This window comes from Scyliorhinus canicula, chromosome 22 (assembly GCF_902713615.1).
Source record: "Scyliorhinus canicula chromosome 22, sScyCan1.1, whole genome shotgun sequence".
NCBI lineage: Eukaryota > Metazoa > Chordata > Chondrichthyes > Carcharhiniformes > Scyliorhinidae > Scyliorhinus > Scyliorhinus canicula.
In genome coordinates this window covers 5,532,298-5,540,761 of record NC_052167.1, presented here as the reverse complement: position 1 = coordinate 5,540,761, position 8,464 = coordinate 5,532,298, and positions in this window count along the sequence as shown.

Sequence of the window (8,464 nt, the reverse complement as noted above, 5' to 3'; positions counted from 1 at the left end):
GGTCCCAGGTTCGATTCCCCGCTGGGTCACTGTCTGTACGGAGTCTGCACGTTCTCCCCGTGTCTGCGTGGGTTTCCTCCCACTGTCCAAAGACATGCAGGTTAGGTGGATTGGCCATGCTAAATTGCCCTGAGTGTCCAAAAAGGTTAGGTGGGATTACTGGGTTGCGGGGATAGGGTGGAGGTGTGGGCTTAAGTAGGGTTCTCTTTCCAAGGGCCGGTGCAGACTCGATGGGCCGAATGGCCTGTTCTGCACTGTAAATTCTATGATTCTTTGATTCTATTCCTTTCCCCTTGTGTTTATCCAGATTTCCCTCAGATGTCACTCTGCTGCTGCATCCTGTCATACATTTGACATCCTTCTCTCCATCACCATATTAAATATTCAGCTGAACCCCTCCCTACAATGGAGAGTTTCACACTCTCATCACTCTCTGGGCAAATAGATTTCACCTTGAATTCTCTGTTTGTGACTATCTTCTATTGATGGCTCCTAGTTCGGGTCTTGTCCACAACTGCAAATACCTTCCCCTTGTTGAACCTATCAAACCATTTCAAGATTTAAAGGACCATGCTTTTTATTTTCATTGGCCCTATCCTTTGGCTTGCTTTCTAAAAGTGCCCTTTTGCACCTCGGTTTGCGCTCCCTCCCACCTCAAACCCTTCTTCATTTGGGAAGAACTGGGTGGCTAGATTTATTAAGTTCTCTGGGGCTATAAATTTGCCTTGGGTAATGATGAATCACCCTCCTCCTCCCACACCCCCCTTACTCCCCACTCCCCTTTTACAAGGCAATGGAAAAGGAGACAGGGTGACTGTAAACTGGGAACCTTTTCACAATCATCTGGTCTCTCTCTTTGCGATTTTCCAACTTTGCATCTTGTTACAGCATCAACATCGTCCTCCCCATCCCCGTATCGAATATACAACATCAAACATCTCAACATGCCCTGGAAAATAATCTTTTGTCTCACCCTTGCTATGTCGGAGGCCATTCAGCCCCTCGCCCCCGTCCTGCCTCTCAATTAGCTTGTGGCTATTTTATACCTTGGCGGTCTTGGTTCCCTTTCTCCTAAAATTCCTGCCCAATAGAAATCTAAACAATCTCTCATTTGGAATTTTCAACTGGTTCCCACCTCAGCAGGTGTTTTGGCGAGAGCGAATGACAGATTTCCAAAATCGGGTGGTTTGAAGAGAGAATTAAAAATCGGCATTCCCATTTCATAATAGTTTACAAAGGTGGATCTCCCTCATTAATTGTTTTCCACATGCACAGTTTGAAATTAATCATCATTGATGGAAAGTTAATTTATATATATACATATATAAAACATATATATATATCAGCGACTCAGTCAGTGAAGTCTGCTAACAACATTTATCAAGTGCAGATATGTCATATGTTAATATCAGTGTATCCATTGTTATTTTATTTAATCACACTGACTCAATAGCCCGTTTTTTTCCCTGATGATGGCACTGACCTCTTGCTGAGCGGATTCACAAATTAATGTAACCAGCAAGAAGGAATATCCACCCAGCATATCACAGAATGTTAAAGGAGACTTCATCATTTATGCCGGGACACAGTCTGTTCTCCCAGATAGATGGGGAGGATCCCATGGCAAAATCCTTCAGGAGAGTTCTCCCTAGTGTCCCAACCAATATATGTCCCTCACCCAACGTCATAGGAGCAGAATATCTGGTCATTACCCCATGGTGCTTGTGGGAGCTTGCTGTGCACCAATTGGGTGCCGCGTCTCCTGTGTTACAACAGTGACTCCACTCCAGAAGAGCTCTGCTTCCAAAACCATTGATTGGCCGTAAGGCGGTTTGGAATGCCGTGAGATCATGAAAGGCGCTGTACAAATGCAAGACTTACTTTTTATTCTTTGTGATACTGAACCAATTTCTTTGAAGTTTGGTCAGCCTGCAGGAGACAGCCTGAAGTTGAGTAATGTTCGGCTCGCCGGAAGCCCACTTCCGGCTTGCCATATGGGAGCCGGAGGAGACTGGTTAGTATGATTATATGCATAAGCACTCATGTAAATAGTGATATAAATGACCTCCAACCAGCAGGTGGCAGTGTAAATCTGCCACGTGACTCTGACCTCGAGGAGTCCGGAGATAGTCGTGTTGTGGACAGTCATACTTGCAGTAGCTCGAGGATAATTTATCATAATTAGTAGTTTGTAATATATTTCTCACAGATATCTGAATCATGCATTTATTTGATAATAAAACATTTTAACTCGTCAAGAACTAGACCCTCTATTGTGCATCATTCCTGCCGTCCAAGCACCAGAAGGTAACAGATAGCATCCGAGAAATGGACACTGTGCAGCTGAATCGTCTGCTGTATTGCCAACTCCTTGCTGATATTGAGCCTGAATTAGTTGCCCGAGTAGCAATGTCACATTTACCCAGTAATGTGTAGAAATTCTGCTGTGCGCAGTGTAATAACTCTGGGACACAGATCCTAAATCCCTCTCTCAAAAGGGTCGGACCAAGTGTTGAATCTAATAATGTAGTAAACCTTGTGGGAAATTAAGAATTCAATGGCTGAAAAATGGCACAGACGGCTGTCGGAACATGCATCCAATAAAATACACTTAAAGTACGAAGCCTTGGGTTAAACACTGCACACAAAAAAATAGTAAATTTCAAGGACAGTGACATTGTAAAGAGAGCGATAAATAATGTCGAGATAGAATGAAGCAATGTCAAATAAATAGTGTCGTGTACAAGATAGATGGAATCCGGTGCTGGGGATCCATCTGCCTTCTCAGTGTCCCCAACTGGCAGTCAAGGTTTCCCCCAGGCAGCCGCAAGTTCTCTTGCGCTCTCTTCCAGCTCCATTCGGCCCCTCGTGCTTGGGCCAGCTACTTGAAAATAGGGAATCCAATTAGTCCCTCACCGCCGGCTGCTGCCCGAGAGGAAGTTCTAGCCCTGCACCTTTCCATTTTAAATGGAGGCTGGGACTGATTGATGTGCCCTAGCTTTCAAGGTCCAGTTGCTTCAATGTGCTTCGCCCTAAAAGAGTGTCGCTCCAACCCATGGAACTACATAGTGATTTTTCAAAAACATTCTTTCATGGGCCGTAGGTGCTTCTGGTAAGGCCAGCATTTGTTGCCCACCCTCAATTGAACTGAGGTAATTTAAGGATCAACCACGTTGCTGTGGGACTGGAGCCTAATGTAGTCCAGACCAGGTGTGGCTGGCAGATTTCCTTCCCCAAAGTGAACCAGTTGGGCTTTCAATAATAGCTTCATAGCTACCGGGTTGGATTCACGCCACCTGGCGGGGTGGGCCACTCCGGCGCTGAGGAGAGGCGTGAACCACTCTGGCATCGGGCCGCCCCAAAGTGCGGAATCCTCAGCACCTTCAGGGGCTAGGCCGGCGCCGGAGTGTTTGGTACCACGCCAGCCAGCACGGAAGGGCTTGTCGTCGTGCCAACCGGTGCCGAAGGGCCTTCGCCGGCCGGCGCGAGTTTGCGCATGCGCAGGAGCGCCAGCGTGTGCTGGTGTCATCCCAGTGTCGTAGTTAATATTTTCCCCGCTTCTGTACTGTGATAGAAAAATGCAAACATGATTCATTAGGTAAGCAAAACTGAACTTTATTTACGAATTAGAACTGACTGCTAGCAGTATGGCTGTGACTTGAAGTCGGAAGGCAGTCAGTACAAACTGCTGCGTCCGTCCCAAGTCTGCGATATTACAGAAGAATAAGACGATTTTTATACAGTATAGGATCAAGATAACATGAATACAGCTTGGTCAGGAATTTGATCAAAAGTAAAACATAAGTAATAATCATTACAATGGCATCACCTTGCTGACCTTTAGGGGACTGGGGTCTCATATCATTATCTTGTCTTTGTTTTGAGAGATGGACAAATTGTTTAAGTACAGGAAGAGACAGTCTTTTAGCTTATCGTATGTATTTAGACTGCTCTGGTCTCATGACGAACGCGTCTTATCTGAGTTTTAGAGTCAGCCAGTTCTCAGGTCAAGTTGACCTCGGCTGTTTGTATCTGTGTATTTGTATCTGTGCCTTAGGTTATGTGAAATCAGTTTAAATTCAATTGTACCAAGAAGACTTGACTAGTTTTCCCATCATGCCATTATTTGCTTCGCACAATACCACACCAGCGCATGCGCAGGGGGGTTCTTCACTGCACCGGCCAGACGGAGGTTGACAGCGGCCGGTGCGGAGGGAAAGAGTGTCCCCCACGGCACACGCTCGCCCGTGGATCGGTGGGCCTCGATCGCGGGCCAGGCCACTGTGGGGGCACCACCCGGGGCCAGATCCCCTCGCGCCCCCCCCCCCCCCCCCCGAGGACTCTGCAGGCCGCCCGTGGAGCCAGGTCCCGCCAGTAAGGACCTGTTGTGATTTACGCTGGCGGGACCCGCCGAAAACGGGCGGCCACTCAGCCCGTCGCGGGCTGGAGAATCACCGGGGGGGGGGAAGGGGGGGGGGGGCTACTGCAGCAGCTGCTGACTGGTGTGCCGTGCCTGCCCCTGCCAATACCCCGGAACTGGGGGAGTGGTCTTGACCTGACAGGGAAGGAGAGTGATCGCTGGGAACTGGGCGGACCCCAGGCGTCAGAGATCCCTGACAGCAGAATGGCAGCGGTCCTCTGAAGTCACAATGACTGACATAGCAAACATTAATGAGGGCGCCATAACGTCAGAGTGACCACCCATCGAGAACTAAAATTTACTTTCCTCTGCGGCCATGGAGATGCTGAAGACAAGCATAATTTCCTGGCTTCTAGTCGCTACCACAGTGTCAATTGGTAAGGACCCGGGGCCATACTAATTTATTGATTTAGCACAGACTGCACATTGTAAAACCATCAGGATCTCTAATTTATTTGTTATATAAAATGTATGTTTTTTAAATGTTAACGATGCTGAATGAAACACCTTTTTGTGGAAGGAATCTTTGGAATGCTTACTTTTCGAGGCGGCACGGTGGCGCAGTGGTTAGCACTGCTGCCCCTCAGCGTCAAGGACCCGGGTTTGATCCCGGCCCCGGGTCACTGTCCGTGTGGAGTTTGCACATTCTCCCCGTGTCTGTGTGGATCTCACCCCCCACAACACAAAGATGTGCTGGTTAGGTGGATTGGCCACGCTAAATTGCCCCTAAACTGGAAAATAAAGAATTGGGTAGTCCAAATTATTTTTAAAACGAATGCTTACATTTATCACAGAATATAATAGCACAGCAGAGGCCGTTCGGCCTATTGTGTTTCTACTAGCTCTTCGAAAGAGGAATCCAAGTGGTCCCACTTTCCCTAGTTGTACTTTCTCCATTTCTTTTCCTTCGCACATTTATGTTCAATTCAGTTTTTAAAAAGTTACTTCAGGATTGTCAAGCAACGGAAACACACATTTGTTTAAACAACAAAAAAATGTTGAAGAATAATTTTCTGTTCAGTATTTGGCTTCCTGTGAATTCTACCATTGGCAAGATGGGAAAGGTGCTTGGCGATCGGATTCCAAAATGGCAGCTTTTGATTTGTTGAAACGACTTGGTTGAACAGATAAGATTAAGTAAATGTTTTTTTGAGGCAGTTTACCCAGACAGGGACTGGAAATCAGACTGGAGCTCCCGGAAAATGAACAGTTTCTATTCTGAATCTTGATTATAATTCCCCTGGGCCTATTGCCAGGAATAGGTCCCCGCAGATGTAAACAATGAGCAGGACGGCTGGTGAGCCCAGGAGGGTAGAGGCAGACTGGTGAAAGTAACTCAGTGTGAAGTAATGCTGTTTGGTACCAAGGATGAGGAGTTGCAATTTGAACTAAATGGTAAACTCACGCAGGAGCCACGAGGCTGGAGGGCGGATGCACACAAATCTCTCACGTTTGCAGGAGAATTTGAGATCCTTGCATTTGTGGTCCTTGGCAATATAGAGGCATAGGGTACGACCATTGGAATATTGGGCGGGATTCGCCAACCCACACCCCCCCATTCCGCAGGGGAGGCCACTCGCTATCAGTCGCCGTTGAGATCTCCTGGCCTTGCTGAAATCAATGGTGAATAACATTCTTCGCCCGCGCCGCTGGAAGATCCTGCCAGTGGCAAAGGTTGGAGAATTCCACCTATTGGACCGTATTCTCCGGTTCCTCCAGCCAGATATTTCTCGGCGGCGAGCCGTTTGCTGGCGGGGGGATTTTCTTTTCACGGTCACTTGTCAATGGGATTTCCCATTGAGGCCACCCACCTGGCCGGGAAACCCGCGGATGTGGGTGTGCTGCCAGGGGGGAAAAGTAATCCCATTGGCTGCAGAATTCCAGACATTCTAGACACATCATTTTTTGGTAGGATATACAAACCTGAGAGAGGGTACAGAGCAGATTTACGAGATGGGGGGACCTCAGACATGTGGTGAGATTGGAGAAATTGCTCCATTCCCATTGGAGCAGAGAATGTTAAGGGGAGAATTGATAGCATCAATGGGAACGAAGTAGAAAGGGTCGAGAGCTTCAGGTTTTTAGGTGTCCAAATCACCAACAATCTGTCCTGGTCCACCCCATGCCGACACTATAGCTAAGAAAGCCCACCAACGACTCTACTTTCTCAGAAGACTAAGGAAATTTGGCATGTCAGCTACGACTCTCACCAACGTTTACAGATGCACCATAGAAAGCATTCTTTCTGGTTGTATCACAGCTTCGTATGGATCCTGCTCTGCCCAAGACCGCAAAAGGTCGTGAATGCAGCCCAGTCCATCACGCAAACCAGCCTCCCATCCATTGACTCTGTCTATAATTCCCGCTGCCTCAGAAAGGCAGCCAGCATAATTAAGGACCCCACATACCCCGGACATAATCTCTTCCACCTTCTTCCATCAGGAAAAAGATACCAAAGTTTGAGGTCACGTACCAACCGACTCAAGAACAGCTTCTTCCCATCAGACCTTTGAATGGACCTACCTCGTATTAAGTTGATCTTTTCTCTACACCCTAGCTATAACTGTAACATTATATTCCGTAGTCTCTCCTTCCTTCCCTATGTACGGTATGCGTTGTACAGTATGCAAGAAACAATACTTTTCACTGTATACTCATACATGTGACAATAATAAATCAAGTCTAATCAAATAGTGGGTGCAAAATTATGAAGGGTTTCGATGAAGTGAAACAAGGAGGAACTGTTTTCACTGGTAGGGGAGCTGGAAACCGATGGACACTGCTTTGAGATATTTGGCAAAAGAGTCAGAGGGGAGCTGAGAATTTTTGTTACGCACCATGTTGTTATGATCTGGAATGTGCTGTTTGGAAGGAGGATGAAAGCAGCCTGAACAGCCCTTTCAAAGGAAGATTTACTTGAAGCCCAAAGACTTGCCGGCTGCGGGGAAAGATGCGTGGTCCCAATTAGAGAAGGCTTTCCAAGAGCTGGGGCACACACAATGGTCCAAACAGCTTCCTTTTTTTGCACATTAAGATTCTCAAAATTAATCACAGGTGTTTAAAGATCCAGGTCCTCGCGCATGGTTGATTCAATCAGTCAGAATCTGATCCAGGACCAAAGTTTACAGAGCGGGCGCAGTATGTAGGCTGGAGAAAGTGGACTGATTGTAACTCCTGACTCTGCTATTCTCCACCGACACAGGAGACTGATGATTTGTGCAGAGCACAATACAGCAGAAAATAAACAGTGTCTTTCATTCATGTAATTGGTGGCACCAAATAGACATCACAACGGATAAACAGTAAATCGCTATTGACCTGCTGCATGAAGCCATCTCAGTAACTCATAGCCATAAAAGTGAAGGAGTCATTACAGAGATTCACATAACATTTTACATTAAAATCAGGACAACTATTCGTGTTTTATGGTCACTTTCTTGCTCCTTATTGATCAAACAAAAATCTGTTTAATTGGTCATTGGCAGACATGTGTAAAGGCTCCTCTTGTACTGCTGGCTAAATGGATTGTTGTTCATTACGCTGAGGTGATGAAGTATTCTTGTCCGACTCTCGCAGGTGCTCAGCATCCATTAGACATAAGGCTGCACAACAACAGATTCATTACTGGTTCTCAGAGCATCATAGAAGAATCCCTGCAGTGCAGAAGGAGGCTATTCGGCCCATCAAGACAGCACCGACCCTTTGAAAGAGCACCCTAACCAGGCTCTCACCCTATCCCTGCAACCCCTTTAACCCGGGACGCTAACGGTAAGTTTAGCATGGCCAATCCCCCAAACCTGCGCATCTTTGGACTGTGGGAGGAAACCTGAGCACCCGGAGGAAATCCACGCAGACACGGGGAGAACGCGCAAACTCCACACAGATAGTCACCGAGACCGGAATTGAACCCGGGTCCCTGGCACTGTGAGGCAGCAGTGCTAACCACTGTGCCACCGTGCTGCCCCATCAAGTTAAAGGGCACCACATCTTTCTTTTAACCTTTTGTGAGTTGGAACCACACTAAACATTCAAGGGATCAGCAAA